The sequence below is a fragment of the Coturnix japonica genome, chromosome 5 (genome assembly GCF_054131305.1).
Source record: "Coturnix japonica strain WE chromosome 5, WE-NBRP24, whole genome shotgun sequence".
Classification (NCBI taxonomy): Eukaryota; Metazoa; Chordata; class Aves; order Galliformes; family Phasianidae; genus Coturnix; species Coturnix japonica.
The window spans coordinates 21,973,677-21,996,382 of NC_140667.1; the positions used below are offsets into that span (position 1 = coordinate 21,973,677).

The 22,706-nt window shown below is 45.4% G+C and overlaps 1 long non-coding RNA gene across 1 annotated transcript; it reads right to left on the reverse strand.

The window, feature by feature from the left end:
- Positions 1-5,328: 5,328 nt before the first annotated feature.
- LOC146760715 (uncharacterized) lies at positions 5,329-16,918 on the reverse strand. The gene is made up of 5 exons (XR_014947128.1): positions 14,173-16,918; positions 10,688-11,724; positions 9,073-9,272; positions 6,359-7,936; positions 5,329-5,892 (listed from the first exon to the last, which is right to left on the reverse strand). It is a non-coding gene; the product is annotated as an uncharacterized LOC146760715 (long non-coding RNA).
- Positions 16,919-22,706: the final 5,788 nt, after the last annotated feature.

Consider the following 22,706-nt stretch of genomic DNA (forward strand, 5'->3'; position numbering starts at 1 on the left):
GATCCCTTTTACATTCTGAGGGGCTTTGATCTTGCAAGCACAAGGAGTACAATGAAAGAAGATTTCATGCAATAATATCTAGCCAATATTTGATAAAATAAAAAATAAAAAAAATGAAAGGCAAGCTGCCTTACCAGAAATGGCTTTTCTTTCACTGAAAGTGATGTGAAAACACTAAATATCTTTGGGGCCTATTTGAATTCTCTGTCTAATCTACTGCTATATGTATTTTGAAAAAGGAAAAGTGCATAATAACTTGCTTGTTGCGAAAGGCAGTTTTCCCAGCTCTAGCTGCAGGTTAGAGTTGCCTCAGAGTTTCAGCATAGGCTTTGTCTCCTGCAGAGTCTACACTGCCATTCAAAGACCATCACATGGACGTACTGCTGCTGTCTTCTGTGTTGCTTCCCAAACCACACTAGCAGAGAAATATCAACAGCAGAACCTTATACACTCGCTGTGGAAAAACCATGGGTGACTCCAGCTGCCTGTCTACTCAGGTGATAGCCTACTCCCCCTCTAATGATGGGATATGGACAGTCTTCTCCAAAGGGCAACCAGAGCAAAGATTCAGCTCTGCATCACACCCAGCCAAAACACCAGCTGCTCTTCAAATCTATCTCAGAAATCATTTGGGTTTTAAACAAAGCTGTTCACAGGACAGTGAATTCTCAGAGTTTTCTTCTGTTCCAAACATGCTGTATAAGGAGGAAATCCCAGAATGTTTGTCATGGCCAGGTGAAGGGGCCAGGTGTTTAGACAAGGACAGAAGAAGCTATAGATGGACTTTAAAGTGTAGACAAGATGAGCTATCTAAGTTTTGAACAAGCACACGCTGTAATTTTCAGACACAATATCTAGCAGAGCACATTTCAACAGCACAAATAGAGTGCTCAATACCTACATTCTTCCAGTGAGTCAATTACCTTTGTTTTTAGTTATGTAGATTAAGCACCTGTATACTTTAATTTGTCATCAGAAGTTGTGTTTTGATAATCCTGAAAGGCACAGGTCTTATGAAGAAGTTCTGTTGCCACACTGTCTGGGAAAGTCTCATCCCCCTTCCCTATTACAGAAAGAGGGAGTCTGGAACTGGCACGGGGGCTGGCTGGCTCTCTGAACCGGGGCAAGGTAGGTTTTGAAACTAAAACCACAAAAGCCAGGACTAATACCTGTGGTATGAGCAAGGAGGACTTAAGCCATGCTAAAACTGCAGCCCCAGCAACTGGCCCTGGTATAAGGTGCAGTGTGGTCACAGCCACAGACATGAATCCATGCAGCTTTGCCAAGTCCATCTGTGCTGCAGTGTGAAGGGAAAGCACGTATCCCACTTCAGCACTGGCTCCCGCAATGAGTTAAGAGAGCAAAGCTAGAATCCGAGCCACAGCTCTCAAGAATCCCACTCTGCTCTCCTCCCAGACAGCTCGTTTGTTGTGTTTGGGAACCCACCAGCAGTCAGGCAACAGATTATGCAGATAGTGAAGCTTTTAAAATAATGTGTCCAATTATTCTTGTGCCTGGTCAAAAGCCCCATACTTTTACTTGTGGTAAAAATGACTTGTCTTCTTCTTGGGGCCCTCTCCCTTTCTCCTGTTTTTATTTCTCAGTCTTTGTGTCTTTCCTGAAAACAGAACTGGCTGTTTAAGCATCATCAAAGCCAACTACTTTTCACAAAATATATGTTTGCAGGCATAACCCCATTGCACCAGAGACAAATACATCCTGGTCCCAGAGCTGTCATCACAGCCATATGCTTTGTACTGTGTCTCTGAATGGATTCCTCCCAAGGTGAATACAGTAATGCTTTAAAGTAGCGTATTTGTTAAGTATTCTGTCAGGAGCATAAATCAGAATGGCACAGCATCATTTCTACTGGGCAAGTAAGATCCTAGGAGGATCCTAGAGCTGCACAAGGGATGGAAACCAAACCTCACACCACATCCTTGGCAGTGAAAAGGAGCTCAGGATCAGCTTCTGGGAAGATGTTTCCACACTAGCACTCACGACCCCTTTCAGAGGCATGAATCCAAATGTGCAAGCAGCAGCAGGGGCTGCAATTCCACCACTGAGGGCAGGAATGAACAAGGTCCTGGGATTCACTAGCATGATACCTTTTCTAGGTGGGTCATTCAAAGCAGCCTAGGCCAATTTAGTCACCCTCAAAGGACAGCATCTGCTTCTTGTGAGGTTGTGCTTCTTCTGGGAACCATGGTGGTGCAGGCACCCAAACATTTCACACCTGGCAATGCCAGTTCGTATCTGCACTTCCCCACAGCCTTCAGAGTTTGGGATGTGGCAGCTGAGCACAGACCAGAAAAAAAATCAGCCACAGAGCTCGAGTGCTCCCCAAGCTTGGGAGTATTCAGATCCCTGCATTTGCTCCGGTTTCCTCTCTGGCTTAGGCTGGGAATGTTTGTGCCAACAACCTAGAGAAGAAAATGAAGTCCATTGCACACAGATGCTTGGCCAGCTCTCAGTAATGAAACACGTCTTTATCGTCCGTGATTTTTGATTTAAGGAAAGGGGCAAAACTGCCCACAGTTTGCAGAGAAAATAAAATATATAAAAAAAGAAGCAAGCCCCAATGCTTATGTTGTGAAATGCAGCTTCCTCGGGACAATAAAGACGTGTTTCATTATGGAAAGTGGCCGACCATCTGTGCGTATTTGATTCGTATCCCTCAGATCTGGGAAGTAACAAGGCCAGTTTTACACTCACTTTACTGACTATAACTGTGCTGACGTGTCTGACTTAGTAAACACTACCAGCATTTTTGGAGCAAGGAACATGCTTCCCGCTCCTCTGGGCACGTTCCTTCTACAGGGTGCACAGATCCTTCCTGCTCCCCTGTGTGGGGTGGAGACCTGGAGAATGCTGCAGGCTGCCCAGGAACTGGGCCAATGTACCAGTAGATAGGCACTTATCATTGGAGAGGACACCACTGCAAAAAGGGTACCACATGCAAAAGGAAGGATGGAGTTGAGGATGAGGTATGCAAAATGGCTTGTTTCAGGTATCAGATTCTTCATGACCTGGAAGGTTTCACCACACATAATTCACCTGCTGGAGACCAAGCATTCACACAGAACTTTGGCTTTTACATTTTCACATAATCATTTACAATTCACAGTCATAAAATCATTAAGTCTGGAAAAGACAACTAAAATCATCTAGTCCAATCCCAACCTATCCCCACCACCTTACCACTAACCACGTCCTTTAGTGCCACATCTACAATTTCTTGAAAACCACCAGGAACAATGACTCTATCATCTCCTGAGCAGCTTGTTCCAGTACCTCACCTCCCTTTCTAAAAAGAAATTCTACCTAATATCCTCCCCTGGCACTACTTAATGCCATCACTTCTCAATCTATAACAGTTACCTGGGAGAAGAGGCTGACCTCCACTACATCACAACCTCCTTTCAGACAGACTGATCAGTCTCAGCTGTACCTCATAAGACTTTTGCTCCAGATCCTTCACCAGCTTTGTTGCCCTTCTCTGAACATGCTTTGTGTCCTCAATATCTTCCTTGCAGTGAGGAGCCCAAAACTGAACATAATACTTGAGGTTCAGCCTCAACAGAGCCAAGTATGGAGGGACAATAACCTTCCTGCTCCAACTGACTACACTATTTCTGATACAAGCCGGGATGCCTCTGGCCTTCTTGGCAACCTGGGCACACAGCTGGCTCTCGTTCAGTGAGGCTCTTTTCTGAGTCATGATGCAGTCACTCTGTCCACTTTTCTCTGACTCTTCCTCTAGATATCCAAGCACCAAGACTGCCAATGGTGAGGTAAAATCCCTCCAATTTCAGGACAGACAAAACTCTGGGAAGAGTAAGAGTTGATACCTACCAAAGCAATTGAAGATGTACCAAAATCTACTCAGACTGTTCCAAAATCCATCAAAGACAGCATAAAGTCTCCAGCTGTGACCACCAGCACTTGGATCAGGTCCTAAATGAAGCCATGTGAACTATTTGTGGACAGAAAAAACACAGCCATGAGTGTACAACGTACCGGAGATGTGATGTTCTCCAAACAGCATGCAAAATGGTTTTTATAAAAACAAGCAAACAAAAAGAAATTAAAAGGGGAGGAAAAAAAAAAGAAAAAGAAAAGAAGAACAGAACAGCATAGCCTCTCCCAAGGTTTGTTACGTGCAGCTCAGAAAGGGTAATACAGGATCAGGAGCCCTCATTTCTAAACATGACACAAGGAGCTGGAATTGGTGTTTACACAGTCATTTTAAAGAAGGAAAGGAGTTTAATTTCAATAGCACCCCACCTACACAAGGGCCTGGATATCATTATTGGCAGGTGCATGTAATCACAAAAACACCAATCAAATAATAAAAACATTTAGGATCAAATCAAGATCAAAGGAATGAACCAAAACCCCTACTCTAGGCTCAGCCCTACATGTCAGCCACATGCCTCAATACCTATGGTTTCAAGATCTCCCATTCCTCCAAGGCACATGTGTTTGGATTGCTAGGAAAGATGAGGAGCTTCTCCTCCTGGGATCCCACCTATAAAATCAGCTGGCAGCAGTATTCTTGGGAGTAAGGAAACTGAGCTAAGGGAAATTTTGGGATGGAGAGATCTCATAAAGGACTATCAGCAATATCAGAATACCAGTGAGCAGACATCTAGCTGAGCTTGCTGAGGGCTTGCATTATGTCTTTGAGACAGAGCTGGCTGGCCACAGGCAGGTGACAGTGCAGCTCCGTTAAAAGCAGGGAAGGTAGTAGCATGGGTTTGGGTAAAAACCTTCATAGGCTGGGGTCATATGCCCATCATTTAGGTCATTTTTAGACTAACTTAAAGAATACATGACCTGGATGAATCTTGTACCAGAAGAATACTTCAGATAGGATTGAACAGCTTTTCCCCCAGTTCTAATTTTCATTAAATCCAAAGCTTTGTGCCTGACAAAATGGCAAGGCTTTTTTTTTTTTTTTTTTTTTTTTTTTTAAGATTTTGGTTAAACGCTCCCCTCACTTGCACTGTGAGAAGCATGGATTTAATTCCCTGGCTTTTGCTGGCACTCACCCAGAGTCTTGGTACTGGAGCAGCATCCGGCTGATGTTCCCCCTCCCTGGTCCCTTCTCAGGCTCTCATTCATGGGATGCACAGAATAGCTGCTCTGGGAGGGTCAGCTCCTGTCCCCCACAGGCTATGCTGCAATGTGGCTTTCTTACTAAACTAACTAGCTGCTGGCCACTGAAACTGGTGCTTTCGATCTGTAAATTGCAGCTGCTTGGCATAGTGTGTCCAGACAAATGAGTTAAAAAAGAAAGAGAGCAAGAGATTTGTGCGCACAGAGTCCAGGTAAGTGGTGGTTTATTAAGTCCCATTAACCATATGGTCACGATTATAATAAAAGTTTGAGTTATGGCCAGTGACATGTGTAACCTCCCCTCCAAAACCTGATATATATACATATACATATATATGGTGGGTGTAGATTCCGTGTGAGCACCAACCTATATCACAGGGCTTTTTAACCCTTTCTGATCGCCAGGGGAAAGGTGGAAAGACAGCTGCAACACAGATACACCTGGTAACTGCAGCCTGGTGAATCTTCTCCAAAGGTATAGCTTCTCCTGCTGCTGCAGTCCACTGGGATCCTTCTCCACCTAGCAGCAGACCTGTGCAGCTCAAGCAGGTCATGCCAGGCTGTGTAATTCAGAGAAGAGTTTGATGCTGCCAGTTTCTGAGTGTTTTTACGAAAGGCTGGCATGGAACTGACACATCTTCAAGCTGCGAGAACACTCCTGGTGCTGTGAAGACATCACATTGCTTTGGTAGCACCATAGGAGGCATTCTGCATGTAACCCTTTCACGAGTGAGATGCAAATGTCCTTTGGCTGTTCTGTGGGTCAAAGAGCTGAGGTAAAAAGAGGCAAAAGAAAAAGTAAGTGATGAAACTGGTAATGAATCCAGAAAGAAAATTTGGAGAGAATGAATAGGAAGAAGTAGCAAACTGAGGTACTTTTCATGGCCATTCCTGAGAAGAAAACAATCCTTAACATTAAATCCTTGACCTGATCTCCTCTTGACCTTAAATAATGTGATTATGAAAGACCATACCCAGAACAATTCTCTCCCTAGTTCCTTGGCAAATGCCATTGCCTTGTCTCCAGACACCTCCCATCTGCCACCTTCTTGTGTACTGCACATCCAACCCCAGTTGGAAAGTACACCGGGCCCAGCAGCCAGCACTTACCACTGCCCTCCTTCTCATGCAGTCCCACAAACCACCCCCATCAGCAGCTTCCTGAATCTCCATCCCAAGGAGCAACTTGTCCAAGGGACCCCAGACCTGCCTAGAAAAGCCTCTATCAAGAGCTCACCTCACAGTCCCATTGCTGGCATCCTTGGAGCTTCAGACAGCAAAGCCCAGGACATAAATACAAATTTGGTAGAGACAGCAATGAAAAGTGCCGGACGTGCAAAGAAATGACCTAGAAGGTAGAAGTCAAGGATAAATAAGAACAGTCCATGTAAACTGTGTGCTCATCTTAACAATAAACAGAGCGGCTGCTGCGGGGGAACTTGAAAGGGCTGTGCTTGGCCAAGATGGATGGTTTGCTGAGCTGCTCCGGGCTCCGGCCGAGGGGCTCAGCATGAGTAATGGGGTGCGAGAAGTGCTTGCTCACCAGGGTCGGAGCAGGCCTGCACCGAAGAGGGGGAGTACGTAATGACCATACGGGTTATTTATTGCTTCATTTGCTCATTAGCCTGGCATCACCTTCAGTCTCCAGCCGCAGCACGTGATGGCTTTGAACCGGCGCCCCGGGTGTGGCGGGCGCTGTGACACGCGGTTTTGATGTGTGCCCCACAGCTCCCGTAGGATTTCCGCTTGGCCCCGCCGTCCGGCTGAGGATAAATCAACCTCCCCTCCCTGTGGCAGCTCTGGGGCTTATTGGCATTATCTATCATTGTTGAGTCCTCATCCGGACATGCACAAGCTTACCGTCTCTCAACAGTGAGGGCAGGGTTTCAGAGCACTGGCAGGGCTGAGGCACGGATAGATGAAGCCTCACAGGCTTCCCCTGCCTGCCATCCATCACCAGTAGTGTGTGAAACTGGAGCAGGGTGGCAGGACGCAGCATGCTCAGCTGCAGCCGGCAGATGGGCAAGTCCCATGGGGAGAGGAGCAGCACCAGCACTGGCAACACTCACACCCTCTGATCTCCTCTGTGAGAGGAAATGCCCCCCTTTGGTTCTCCCCAGGTTTGGCAGTGCTGGCAGACAGGTGTAGTTAGAAGGTGAGCCAAGACAACAAGGCCCAGTTTGGTGGTAGGCTGCTGTGGGGTTTCTGGTCACAGACAGACTGGTGAGAGGCCAGTGGCAGCAGTAGTCCATGGTTGTGGAAGTTCTTTCATGCAAGTGATGTGGCCACCACTGCAGGCCAATGCAAGGACAAGCATACACGTGCACACCATGCAGGATGGTCACAAAGCTCTTCCTTCCCCTCTGAGAAGGCTAGGCACACCTAACTGTGCAAACTAATCTGTAACTTTATATTAGAAGGATTTATCCATATTCTGCTCTAATGGTTTACTAGCTTATACAGTTATACATGTAAGCACCAGCAGAAACTGGCACATCAACAATTACTTGGGTAGGCAAATCAATTGCCTGGCCTCCTGTATCCCACTGATAAAAATAAAATAATGGAATGGCAAATCACCAGTAAATGAAAGCCATCTCTTCCTCCTACCAGGAAAAAAAAGACATCTAGTTAGGAAAAGGCAATACAAACTAACCAACCATCACCTTTCAACATGCACCAAAAGTCTTGCATTTCTGCTGGGAAGAATCTTAGGAGTCCTCTGCCGAGAAATCCTGGGCTTAGACATGGAAATCTGACCAAAGGCAAAAGCCCTTTAGAAGCTCTGAGGTATTGCAACGGAGATTGCTTCTAGCTAGAATCCAACACAGGAGATTAACATTAATGGAGAAGAGTGATAAGTTCTTGATTGGCCCATAAGGGCAAACCTGAGGTCAGGAATTCAGCCTTGGATAAGGGAAGTGAGGACGTGAAGTAAGAAGGCATTTTTAAACTTGCAAGCCCACCGACAAATACTTGGTGGGTTTTCTGTCAGTGCCTGCCCAGGAGGCATCCCCACAGCTTCTTTGGAGACAACCTGAGGCATGGTGTACCCAGGTGCAGTTCTCAGCAGCTGCTCTGTCTGGGATTGTCCACAAAATGCCTCTGTAGTCTTAACAGTAGTTTGCAAGCTCTAGATAATGCTAAAGCTTAATTATCTCCCCTGTTCCCCTCCCTCTGTCCTCCTCATTCCGACTCCATGCAATGCAAGAAGCAGCTCTCCCTTTTCAAGACTGTTTTCTCATTTTTTATATATTTTTTTTCCTGATGCTCAGTTCTGGCATATGCCCCACATATGTCCACAGAGCTCAGCTCCCCAGGGCTGCAGGCAGGGGGTCAGCTGCATGGCATGCATGATACCCTTATTAACACATTTCCTCCCCAGGCCCCCAAAGCAAACTTCTCTGTAATGCTTCAGAGGTCAGTCATGGTTGTCTGTGGCCTCTCCTGAGCCAGCAGACAGCACCACAGGGAAGGGCAAAGCCAGGTTTTGCAAAGGCTGCTCCATTCCCTTCTCATTAGCCATCAACATATGTCCTGTCTGCTCCAACAAAGTTGTGAGAGCAGAGTGCAGATGCAGAGCCCAGGTGCTCTGACCCAGGCAGGGTGAGGAGCCCCTCTAAGCCAGGAGGAGCAGGATGCTCCCACAGAAAACCCAAGCACACCTCTGTGATGCCAAATAACAGAGGCATTGAAGGCATCTTTTTCAGCTCCTCAGAGCCAAATGCCTCCTCCTTCCTCTGCTGGGCAGAGCTCCGGCTCAGCATGGAGTATTCTCTCCCATTTCCTAGGGATGTCAGTCAAAGCCAGGCTCTTGGAAGTTCAAGCGTGGCCAAAAGGAAGCAGATTTCAAAACACACCCCTCCCTCCATTCCCCCCTTCCTAGGCCTTTTGTTTCCAGTTCCCCCTCCTCCCATCAAAGAAAGAAACAAGAAAAGACTCTGGAGTTACCAAGCCATGATCTATCATTTTTTCAGGGGTGTTTCTTCTAATATTAATCAACACAAGCCTCCCTCCTTGCTTCCCCTCCCTCAAGGGAGCAACAGGCTTGGAAAGCTCAATCAGGTTTCTGATGGATCTTGCAGCAAAATCCCTCAGTTCTCAGCTGGAGTGAGATGGTGTTGGGGCAGTTGCCAGGCTTTCTGAGTTTCCTGGAAGATAAATGAGAATCACTGCCTATTGCCTAGCACCATGAACACATAGGACACCCAGAAACCTTCCTGCAAAGCAACTGGGTTTTCTTTCCTATGAGTTAGAGCCAGTGTCCCTGCGTCACTGCCACCAACCCAAGCAAAAGTGAGGCTCCCTCTGGCAGCTGATAACACCTTCTCAGTTCTGCGTCTCAGCCCTGGACTAGGCAACAGATTGTCAGGATTATCCTAAATATATCAGCTGCTGACAGACCCTGGGAGCGGCCTCCGAGTAACTGGAGAGTGAGAATACAATTTCTCAGGACACTTCTCCACTCTCAGTTCTCTTCCCTTGGCCTGTCAGGGAGGGCCAGTGGAGTGGGACAGGAGCAAGCTACCCCCTCCCTCTGCTGGTGGTGACAGCTTTGGGCAAGTGGCAAGTCTGGGCTGTTTGGAGGGTGCAAAGGGATTGAAGCAAAGTGCAGAAGCTGTCTCCCCTCAGTGCAGCATGAACGCCTCTACTGTTAATCCCTATTGATGGTCCAGAGAATGCCATTGATGCCTGCCAAGCGGGACACTCCCATGCTGGTTGGCCTTCTCTCTGGCTATGGTTCATGTCTCTAGACGACAAGGGGCACATGATGATGTCCCAGCTTCTACTTACCAGGTGGTAAAGAAGATGGCCAGCCAGCAATCAGCATTTTTCGAGGAGGAAAGGACAATTTCATGTTCCCAGATGATCTTATAAGAATTTCCTCTGTATCTGGCTCCCCTGTATCCCTCCTCCTGGCTGAAGTTGAATTCATTTGTACTGTGCCTGTCATTTCTGATTGGCTTTTTTTTTTTTTTTTTTCCCCAAATCCTCACACTTATGCTGTTCATATAGTTTGGCAGCTGGATTTTCTCCTGTCTGTTAAAAGCCCAGTGCTGGTACTGTGGTCTCCCAGAAAGCCTCACAATTTTCACTTACTTCATACACTTTGCCACAGTCTCTGCCAACAACACCCCTTAACTTCTTCAGTACTTGGCTCTGGTCAGTACTCCTATCATTTTGTTATTAAGTAGCACCAGTAGCCATTGCAGCACTGAATCTTCCTGATGGCCTTAAAAGTGCAACAGAAAAGAGACAGAATGAAAGGGAACCTTTCAAAATCCCACATGAGAAACTTGCTGCTGATGCATAAGCAGACCAAACTACCACTGAAACACTGCCCTGCAGGAACCTGTACGCTCATTCCACTTCTTCCCTCATTTCCTCCTTTGGCCCAGCCTTACACACAAGGCCTTGCTCAGGTATTTAATGAGCAACAGTACTTATAGCACTGTCCCCTCATTAAGAGGAATTAACTGAAAGAACTGATAGCTGACACCTGGTTACACAGCCGAGGGCCAACTGAGTACACACCTAAAAACAAGCTACGAGTCAATCAACTTACCCCATAAACTGTGAGTAGTGCAAAGGCCCCTTGAGCTCTCCTGCATGGTATCAGGCTGCACAACAGGATAGTCCCTTGAGTAGGGATTCCTTTCAGGGTTACACTCCTTTCCTAGATTGCATACATTTCCCAAAAACTGGAAGCAGTAATTTTTTTTCTGAATAAAGTGTTTATAGTGTCTGAAATGATCTTCAAATTCTGCTCCACTGAAAATCATAAAATGTTAGTTTTCAGTTTGGCCAGCAAAGCAAATTCATGAAGGATGATGTTTTCCATACAAGTGATACTTGGGAGGCTGAAGCGTCTCTTGTTCTGCTCAGTCTGTGTCTTTAAGAAGGAAGGATGACAAGAGGCTGGCGTGCAGCGGCTGTTAGCATTTCCAAGATGCTTTGTATTATGGCAGGACAGAAGAGTTGACAGTCTCTTCTCAGTTCTGTGGTTAGCTGGCTACAGGCATGCAGTCATTACTCTATATTAATGTGAGATGTGAACATCATTTTGCTGGTTATAATTATTCTCCAACTGGTACAACCTTAAAAATTATAGCTTTAGAGAATCTCTTCCTCTGTAGTTCTTCCTGGGAGTCCCTGCCTGGGTTGGTTCCCAATAATGAGATTTTCTAAGGGGGCTGGGAATGCATTGATTGATTTATTTGCTTTTGGATGCTAATTAACTTTGATGTTTTGCAGCCACGCTCCTGGCTGCCATACTGCATGCAGGGGAACAGTGGGGCCTATGCCTAGGAAAAAGATCACAGTGAGGCTTGGAAACATTGCTGTGTGCTGTGTTCCATTGCAGCCCTCCAGACAGAAGCAGAGGCCTTGCTGAAGAGCTTTCCTGAGTGGTCTTGATGGACAGGAATGGGGATGCCCCTGCATACCAGGAATTGCTAATATGGACAAGGAATATAGATATGTCCTGATGTGGGACTGACCTCCAGCAAACGGTGGCCAGGATCTGCCTGAATCCCATAGGGAGCTGTACCTCCTAGCGAACAGTTGTCTGGCAGCCACCAGGTCCCCCAGCTTTCCTTCTTCCTGAAGAAGATCAAGGCAAAGACATATAAAACAATAGTTTAAGAAGTGGTGAAAGGGCTCAGCTTCTTCTTATCTCAACAAAAGACACTGTGTCATCAGTTTTTGCCCTGAATTTCATAGCTATGTTCTTTACTAAGTCTGCCAGCAAGGGGCTGTGTGGCTGCTCCTCATTGCTGAGTCTAAAGTTCCTCTCACACAGGCAACATCCATCAGCAGTGACAACTTCTGGTAACACTCAGCTCTCAACAGGATTCCAACCAGAAGCAACAAGCCGTCCCCTGCATCACCATAGACACTCAGCACACATTGAAATGAGGCTCTGGGAGGCCTAGAAGCTCATGCAAAAGCCCTCCTTCGTCTCCTAAGTTTGTGCCAATGTGGCATGTCAGACCATAGGCCAGACAAGAGGATTTAGGAAGGAGTGTATGTGGCTAATGCCAGGCACTGATGTTCCCCCTCAGCCTAAAAGACTTCCTGCCAACTCACCAGAAGCAGCAGGCCTTCAGCTAGAGCCCAGAATGTACGTCATGGTTCAGGTGATAGTGTAGCATCCAAATTGCTTGAAGGCCAAAACCATATTTTAGTTCTTAAACAGCCAGCTCCTCACTCCACCTTTGCTTTGTCTTAGTGCTTACCAGATAAACTGAAATAGCAGAAGAGGGACAGACTCGTTTCTTCTAGTAATGGAGAAGAGCAGTGGCTTATTTTGCAGAGAAAAGAACGCTGTGCTTATGAATGCCATTTGAAGAACCCCAGAATTAATGTTTACATGATGCCACATCTAATGGAGCAACATGCCTCTGCATTTATGGTAGCAGCCACCATTGTGCAACACACATTGTAAGTCAGCAAGACCTCCTGCATGTTGCTTGTGGAGCTCTGTCTCCGTGCCTCTTCTCCAGCCAATTTGTACCATACCCTGACTATTTAGCAGCTTGCCACAGTGATGAGCCAAGCCATAAATCCCATGCTGTAAATGTCCACTTAGAACTCTTCGCTGCCAGGATGAAGCAGGCTGTCCCTGAGGCCACTGTGAGCAGCCCCAGTTGCTGTATCACAAATGGAAACAGCTACACCATATAATTCACTCACAGGAGAGAAGCAGGACTATATTAATTAGCATAATGTAGTAATTTAACAGAGAATTAAGATGGCTAGATACACTTAATTATCTACTTAATAGAGAAGAGGCTTAAATGCACACACAGGAGGTCCTCAGATTAAGTCATGAGGTTTGGAGTGGACTCCCTTACTTACAAAACTCCTTGAATTGAGGATATAAGGAGCTGAGGTGCAGCTGTATCTATTCCTATGGCTCATGCCTAAGGGATTATAAGCGCACAATCAGTCTAAGCTTGAATCTTAGTGAAGCTAACAGTGCTTACAATCACAACTAAAATGCGATCTTCATGAAGTTATATGATGTAACTGAAGTTTAATAATAAAAGTTGCATCCTACATTTTATTAATTTTTAAACATTTATTCCTTAATTCACGTTTATATCTTCAGTAACCTTATCTGCAACAGTAAAAACCCAAAGGATTCTGATACAAACATGTTTTGTTGTGTTTTTGTTCGTTTGTTTTCATGACTTTAGTTTTTTGATGAATATAGTTCTACTATGATTTAATCTTAGTGAATTTATTGGGCATATATTGTATACCTTAGCACCGTGTATCATTAAGACAAAAGCTGTAGCAGCTTTTTATTGATTAGATTATATGTAAAGCTGATTGGAATTCCCTTTTAAGTTGGTTTCATTACAGTCTTTTCCCACAGAGATCCTGGATACCACTTTGCCCTCCTTTTAATGTTATTTCTTAGCTCTGTTTTTATCTAGCAGCTCTGATTTTTCTGTCCTGGAGAAACAGAATTTCCTCATTCCAGTCTACCCTCTTCCATGTCTCTAAATCTATTCAGAACAAACGAACAAACAAACAAAAAGAATTTAAAAAATAACAAAGTTTCCCATTTGATCTTGTTGATACAATTGATACCCCTACTTGCCATCCTGACGACTACGCTAATTCATTGCAGAGGAAACAACTACATGGTACACTTCACTCCTAAGGAAGGAGCAGGAATATATTTACTGATATAGTACAGATATTATGTGGTGGTTTAACAGCAACTTAACAAGATTCAAGATGGCTGGATACACTTGATTGTTTACTGCACAAAGAAGAGGCTTAAACACACACATACAAGTTGCCCTCCTATTGAGTCACAGCTTCAGAGTGAACCACTTTGCTTTCTAACCACCTTTGTAACACAGAGATAAGGAGGCTGCATATGGCTAGATCCACTCCCAGTCCTGGTCTTGGTCAACAGTTTCTGTCTAAGAGATTATATGTGTACAACCAATCTAAGATAGTCTTAGTGAAGCTAACAAAGTGATGATGTGAGCTTAGTGAAGCTAAGAACATTCAAAACAATCAGACACTTACCCAGGACATGTATTTGCAAGATGTCGTTTTGGGCATTCCATTGGCGTATTTCCTTTTACTTCATTCCCTATCTTCTTCTTGTTTCTGTCTTGATAAAGCAGGCTAAAAATGTTCAGCTATCAGCAATGGGCAGTACTACGTCTCATTTGACCTCTTCCTTTCTCATTTGCTTTGCATTTCCTGTTTTCTCTCTGGGATATGCCTTTTTCCAGCTCTTCTTGATGTTGGACTCCCTGATTTCTGGAGCATTTTAGCACCTTTAAAGTCTTTCAGTGTATTCCATTCCGGAGATCCCTCTGTAACCTGTTTGACTTGCTAACCACGCTTTCCATTACTCACAGTAGCAGCCTGGCTTGGATTCATGCAGACCAATGCTTTCTGTGTTGCACAAGTTTGGACACAGCCAGTTCCCTACACTCAGTGGCATCAGGTTCATGCATGGGAGAAGCACCTTGCTACGTCTTGTAGTAACACGCCCACAGTTCACACAAAGCTCAGACACCAGAGTTTGTGTTCTGGTAATAATGGGCCAGCAGGCAGTACTGTAGTCTTGTTACATTGTGCTGGTCATTAAAAAGTAGCCAGGACTGAAGTCCTGAATAACAGTAGCTCCTAATCACTGTATGTTCAGAGGAAAGCAGCTCCTGGGTGTCAAACAGCTGTCATGGCCCCCACATGCTTTCCTTGTCCAAATCTTTACTTCCAGAGATTTTCTGAATCTCTGCTAGCTATTTTGGATTTTCCTTTTTCTACTTTTCTGTTGATTGACAACAGAACCTAAAAACTTGAAAGTTATCTGTTTCCAAGTCCTTTTCTACCCTGACAGATCCATAAGACACAAAGAAAGCAAGGCAGTAGGGCAGCATTCATTTGTATTCATATTTATTCCTCCAAGGCATATCAGAGAAGCCATCAGCATTTCATCTTCCCAAGCTTTCTTGAGCACCTCAGAGAAGTACATTACATTTTCAGCAGACTTCTTTTCTCTGTGTCTCTAATTTCATGCACTAGCTGGATGAGGCGTGAGATGGATGAGTCTATATCTCATGGTATCTATGGTAGGCTGCAAAACTGCCTTAATACTTCTGAGTGCCCAAGCCCATAATGGTGACCTCCAAAGACATGCAAAGATTTCCAGCAGTGTGGCCTCTGTCAGTGGTAGTCGGCTGCACCAGAAATCCAGATACTGGCCAGCAGTTTGGGCTGTCTGCAAGGAATGACTTGGTGCTGGGAGATCTTTCTCTGAGCTCTCTGACAAGGAAAGAACTTTTTTCTTTCTTTTCCCAAGCCTCCTCACTGCTTGCCACATTTAATGAAGACACATACTGTGACAGTCAGCACCTTAGGTGGTGAGACCATCAACTGTCTTCTGCAATGAAAGGGAATCTTTTATTTTTTCACCCTTTTAGTTACTGAAGCTTATTGAGAGAGACTGCAAGAAATGAATTATCCCAGCTGAAAAGTCTGGGCCTGTTAAACCTTGTAGGGTGGCTAGCTGGGCAGTGCTATTGCAACATGAAGATGACTCAGCTGTGCAGCATCTTTGTTGGCATCCTCTTAGCTGCTGTGGAGACAATTATTTCTTTATTGCTAAACAGCCTGTCGGTGGCTTGGGGCACTTATGTGAAAAATGTAACAGAGGCAGAATAATAATTCAAAACATGCCAGACCAGAAAGTCATGATCATCATATCAAGCTCCTTCTGCCTGAAAATCAATCAGTCCAGATCGTTGAGGGTGGGTGAACCAATGGCGCAGGCGCTTGTGACTTTGGTAGAAACAGCACATCCTTACAGGAAAGGAGGATCTCCTTCTCGATCGAATTGCCTTACCAATAACAGAAGCAGAAGAGAGCAGAGAAATTCTTTGCGTGGTAGCTACATCACCAGAATTAACTCAGAAGAGGAGTTTGCCTTTCAAAGATTTCCACGAGGTGTCAGCTGCTCCTGGGTGAAGTGATGCTAGCAAGCAGCATCCCATTATTTTCCCACTGTGGGAACCAAGCCCTTTTAAAACTGTTTTGACTGTAACCAAGGAATTAGAGAGATGGATGAAGCCAGCCGAAAGTGTGACAATCTCCTAAAGGCGCACAGATGGTGAGCAGACCCTGAAAACTGATTCACTTTGAGTGATCACTTTCCTGAAGCACATCTTGGACAGTTTTTAGCCTCTCTGAGGACCTGAGAAAACCCGTAACTTCTCTGAGGCAATATGGGGGGTGGGAGGAGAAGGGAAAAAAAGCATGGTTTTTCCTCGAAATGCACATTCACACATAGTTATTTATTTACTTGCCCTTTGGCATTGAGAGAAGCTCATCTCTCAGAGAATGATCACCCGTTGCTCAGCCCAGATGGAGGTGGGATACAGATTTCATTGCCAGCACTAACCATGAAAAGATTTTCCCATTTTACCAGAAACCACAATCCCCCATAGTTCCCAGACTGCTCAAGTGATATATAACTTGGTAATTGTCCTGAAAGATAAGGGAAAGCCTCCTCTGTGGTTGCATTTGATATAGCCTGATGTATGGGATCGCTCAGTGCTGGCTTGGTGGAGGGAGTCTTGAGACAGTGTGGAGTATGCCTCTCTGCCTTCTTCTTCTCACTGGGGAACCTCTGCTGGTGGCAGGCAGGATCCTGAGGGTTGCAAATTGCTTTCCCACATCTAACATCCCTTTCATAGCAGACTCAGTCAGTTTTTGGCATGAGGAGGGGAGTTAAAGAGTGGTTCGGAGGCACTCCAGAGTCTCATCTGTTGTGCTCCCACTCCTGCAGCACCCTTGTGCTGGGGACGAAAAGGGACAGGGAGAGAGTAATTGGTGAGGAAGGGAAAACCTTGTGAGCAGAGGAGGGAGAGAAGCTTCTGGAAGGAGAAATTTCTGCCTAGGGGAAGTGTCAGGAATCCCTTTTCCTGGGTCAGTGCAAGGGACTCTGGACAAACCCTCAATCAGCAGAGTATTTCAGAGAGTGGCTGTGGCCAGTCCCACTCACCATCCAGCCTGGTGCAAAGACAGTCCATTTCGGTGCTCTGTGGGAACAACAGACAACTTGAGAATTATTTTTTTTTAAATAAGAATCTGCTACGTGGAATTTTCCACTTCCCAGACACTCCAAACTGCACTTTTGTGCTCAGAGCACCATGGGGACGAGCAGCCACTAGATGGCACGTCCATCCTCATGCAGCCACCCCAGAGCCTGGTAAGTCCAGGATGTCCTCCTCATCCCACGCAGGCACAATAAAAGGATGAAACGTTATCTCAGTGTCTGCTTTTAGCAAATGCTGGCACATGCCACAGTTATTTTGTGTTGGGGATCTGTAATCTGATGAACATTCCTCCGTGATTTTGAAAGGGTTTAAAAATAAGTTACAAGCACATTTTGCAAACTTGCTCTCACTGGTTTTGGTGGAGATGTACTGGGACTGCAGAGAGCATTTATGTGCAAAACAGCTCGTAAAAGGAAATATACAGAGCTTTGTTCTCCCACAGGAGGGCTAGTGAATTATTTGGGTAGAACCCACATGAAGTAAGAAGTTATTGGTTGATATAATTTTCCAGATCCTCAGCTGCTGTTATGTGGTATACTTCACTCATTTATACTAGCTGAGAGTCTAGTCTCTAGGTCTCCAGATCAGAATTAAGCAAGACACCAAGAGGGTTTGGAGAAAGGAGCTTTTATTTGAGGGGACTGCCAAACACATTAGATCTGGACCACTTTCTCTCAGAGATTTAATCTCAGAGGATCTGGCAAAACTGAAAAGGTCCAGAAGTGGGAGTGAATCAGGCACATTAAGGCATATATGTTGCAAGCCGCAGTGTTTTCCATGTGCTGCAGCAAATAACTAAAGTGTTTCAGGGTAGCTTATATCGTTGAAAACTGGCTTGCACTTGGTACAAATTGAAAAGGAAGCCAAGCTTCTGGATTTCCCTGTCACGTCAGTCTAATGTGCCATAAAGATGTTGGATTTTGCTATATGAAGGTTTAAATCACCTCTCCTCCCTCCCCAGAATTTTCCACTGGAACACACAGAAGAATTAGAAGTATTGTACAGTGCTCTTAAATTCTCCCCCATCTCCTTTGTTTGCACCAAGGACAAAGACTGCATTTTTATTTGACATTATTTTGAATTCATCCCTTTAAAAAATGCTATTTAGAATTCAGTGAAGTAATGCTTTGTTTTTCACTCGTGCCTGCAAAATCCAACACTGGTGAGAGGGTGAGTCAAATCATGGATAATGTGAACTGGATTAAGTTGGACAACAAATTTGTTATTTTCAAGAGAAAACAGCGCAAACAAAGTAAGTATTTTAATTTCTTAAACATTTAAAATGAATGGGGAGAGAACAGCGAAGCTATGCAGCTTGGAAGAGAGGGAAAGAGAGTCTTGTTTTGTGGTTCTGTGCATTGCTGCTCACTAGGGAGTTGTGCTGCTGAACTAAAACTCTGGGGTACTTCTATGATGCAAATAACAAATAGTCATACCCCGAGAGAGCAATACTGGAGATCCAGCCCTGATTTGAGACTAAAGGGAGACACCAAGTGGAATGGAAGCACATGGACAGTTACAAGTTATGTGTAGACCGTGAGGATTTGGTTTCTACACGTGGCTTGCTGCAGCTGTATGAGCATCAATTGGTGGTCCAGGGAAGCACTCTGGCACCTTTGCACCCATGTAGGCACTGAAAGATGTACCTGGTGAGAAGGACCAGGGAGGTAAAAGTGAGAAAGATGCTTCTTTCTATGCAAGTTTCAAAACTGGCTCTATGTAGCAGGGTACTTGGATGCCTTCAGAAATGAAATTGAAGGGAATTAAGCCCTCTAAATACCCTTATGGATCTGAGCTTGCATGAGAAGTATTAGTGTCATAGGGTTGCTTGATCCACTCACTTTGCTTCTTCAGGTAAGTCATGCCAGTGTTGCACCAATTTCAATGAGAAAACATTCAGGCTGCCAATATCAGCTCCTGGGTATTTTCATTTCCTTTGGCAGACTTTGAACTGAGTTCTCCTTCCCTGGGCTTTCTCAAGTGTTTATGTTAGCTGGACTGAGAGAGTCAACTTCTCACCGGTCTCTGGAGCCATGGGGAGTGGAATTAACACAGCCTAACCATCTAGCATCTGTCCCTGCACATTCCCAACAGCAAGGATGCCCTCTTCTCATTTCTGGGTAATGCTCATTCCTTTCAGCCCAAGATGTTTACTTCAGTTCAGGTGTTCATCCACGTCTATACAGTTTTAAAGGGGCTGAGCATGAATGCCAACTCCTCGGAACGACATCTGGTTGCCAAAGATTACAGTAAAGTATGTAAAGAGAATTATGAATCAGGTTAATTCCTACCTCCACCGAGGTTCATAAGGTCACACCCTGGCTGCTGTTCACCCAGGCATACTCAGGTACTGCATAGAGCTCACGAGCACCAGTAAGAACTCCTTAGTGACCGTCATGTTTTTTGGAATTCATCTGGCATGAAGGTTTCATGCAGAGTCCCAAACAACCTACAGGAGGAGCTGCTCCTCCGTCCTGCAGTGTCCCAGGGGGACAGGCTCCCTTTGCCGTGGCTCAAAAGTAGCGTTTGAATTGGGGCGACCCTATCGGGAGCCAGGAGTTGGGCTCCATGATCTGTGTGGCTTTCTTTCAGTTAGGGATGTTCTGCGTTCTCTGCACTTCTCCCTTCTGCCGGGATCTTTCACTTGCCTGCATTTCTCCCTTCAGCCAGGTGAGGGCAACTGGGCACCAGGAACATCATTTCAAACCACTAAAGCTGATTAGTTTTCTCTGAATCTCTAAAACAGGATTCTTAAAAATAATCAAGTCCTGAAACAGAAAAGACTGCTTAAAAATTATACCTTTTGATAAATGCTTTTCCCTAATGTGAGTTAAAGTATTCCACCCAAGTCCCAGCAACCACTGCACTTTTATTGCTGTTTGCTTCATCATTATTTTTGTATGTAATTAATACCCATCCCAGATCTGATAAAATCGCAGCTTTGGGCAAATAAAAGGATTCCACGAGGGTGCTATGAAAACACTTCTGCCAAGGTTGGACTTAACAAAATTGGTGCTTTGTATTCCAGCTCTGTATCTTATGCTGTGTCGTTAAACAGACACTGACTGCAGACTGTAGATTGTCTGGTCACATTTTGTTTAAGCTGGAATTTACTGGAGCACTCGACACTGCATTCCCTCATCCCCTCCCTGTTCTGGCCCTGCTGGCACATGGATCCTCCCCCTCTGAGATTAACAATAATGTCAGGAAATTCAAAGACTATTTTAAAGGAAATAAATACTCAAACATTGTGAATCTGCATACATCTTGCTCTTAAACTGTGCTCCACTTAATGACAAGTATTTGTCTGAGGATGCTTTGTAGCATGCAGACAGCTGTTTCAGCAGCTGCTACAGCAGTGAAGGCAAAAACCCATGGCTCATATCCTGCTTCAGTACAGTGTCACACTGGGCAGCATCCTGTGCTAAACCTAAGTCTCTAGAGCTTCTCATAACAAAGAGAAAGGCTGCAAATGGCCCCAGAGGTGTAGTAGAGACAGTGCTGTGCCTGAAAGGACCACCTGTACAACTGCATCAGACCCTGCAACAGGCTGCATCCTAGGTACCTGGGCTGGAATGCAAAATAGGCAGATAGACATGATTGGATAAAGAGATTAATTCTTTCTAAAAAGGAGAGGATTCATCTGTGAGGGAGTGCTTTGAAATGAAGATAACGCAAGGCCAAAGCAGACTGGTCAGCTGAGTGATCTCTGGGCTGGTGTCTTTCTGCCTTTGAAAGGGCATTCAGTCTTAGCTACTACACAGCATGTAATTAATGGTGGGCTTCTCCACTCTGTTTTCTTACAGGCACTTTTGGCTTGTTGCTAGCCAAGAACCCAGCCTACTGTGTATGTTGTAAAAGATGCTGTTTATAATTGGGCTTTTAGCTTACCATCTGTGTATGCTTCAGCTGCAGTGTCTCCACAGATCTGTTTCTGCATGGTTTCCTACTCCCTATTGCAAGCTCTCAGAAGAGAGTGACTCACTTTGGACTTTCCAATGAATCTCAAGCTCTCTATGAGCCATCTTTTAAAACCTACCCCCTGTTCTCAGAAAACTCAGTGATACAGACCTAATGCTTTTCTACAGACTTACTGGCTCATATCTGAGTGGCACTGAAGCATAACTAGCTATACATGCAGTCACTGATGCATACATACCTCCACGCTGTCCCTGTTAATGCATATCCTATTCTCAGTGCCACTGACACAAATTCATTTGGGCATGGGAGCTGCCAGAGCATAAGCCATCCATTAATGCCACACCTTGTAATCACTTCTTATTTTAAAACCAATTGCTTTTAGAAAAACAGCCTTTGCACTAATCCTAAGGGGAATGTTCCAAGCTCAGACTTCCTTTCTCAAAGTAGGACACTCACAGGAATCAGTAATGAACTGTGCTCAGAACACATAGGCTTGGGTCAGATACTCAAGGAATATTCAGTGGGTGGGTGGATAGATAGCTGGATGGACAGAACAAACTCCACCTAGTCCCAGAGCCTTGCACCTTTATAGGTGAGCATTTATAGGCCTCTATAAGCAACTGGTGAAAGGCTGACCAGGCATTAAATGAAGGACAACGCCCATTAAAGAGTGAAGGAGGGAGGGGAAAGCTCTCCTCACACTTCTATTTGAGAACAGGGTGGTTTTACTCAAGGTAACTGCTTGAAATGTGATGCTGGAATGCTACCAACAGGTAGGGAGGCCATTCCCCCAGGATTATTTAGTTTCTGGATACTGACCCAAGCAATCCCAATGCAAAATACACCCTCATCTTAGGCAAGCAGTTGGCCTCACAGAGATGGTTTACAGGGTACCAGGAGTGGAGGGCTGCAGAAACAGGGGTGCTGAGACCACACCTACAGAAGCCCAAAGCATTGTGAATCACCTGTTCTGCTTCCATCCCACTCTCTCTGCTCTGCCTCAGCACCCAGCCCAGGACCTGCGCTCCAGAGGTCCATGGCCCTTCCCCGCTCATGGTACCCAAGGCTCATGATGGAGGTGAGTGCAGCGGGGCCTGTGTTCACCCACTGTGTGGTCACAACTTCGCAGAAGGATGAGGGACCACTGAACCTTCCCATTCCAGGGTTGCCTCAGCTGCTGTGGTTTTACCACGTTTAAAATGAGGAGTTGGAGCGTTACTCCTGTTGGATAGCCTTCTCGCTGTTTATTTCTGCCCAGGAAACAGTGGCAGGATCCCGGTGTGACGTTATCCTGCTCACCGAGAACAAAGAAGCAGCTCTGTGAGCACGCCGAGGGCAGCGAGTTGCTGCACAGAAGTGAGAACAATGCAATGGCAGCGGTCAGCAGCCCGGCACCTCACTGTCACCGCAGCACTATAATCGCTAGGGCGAAACAGCCGAGCGAGGGCTGAGCGCGGCTTGCATGGAAACAACGTGGTAGCACTGCTGATGTGCGCAGGGTGACCGGGGCAGCGAAAAGACCTGTTTGGTAAATTGGGTTTTTTGGCTTCACCCAGCGGAGAGCTGCAG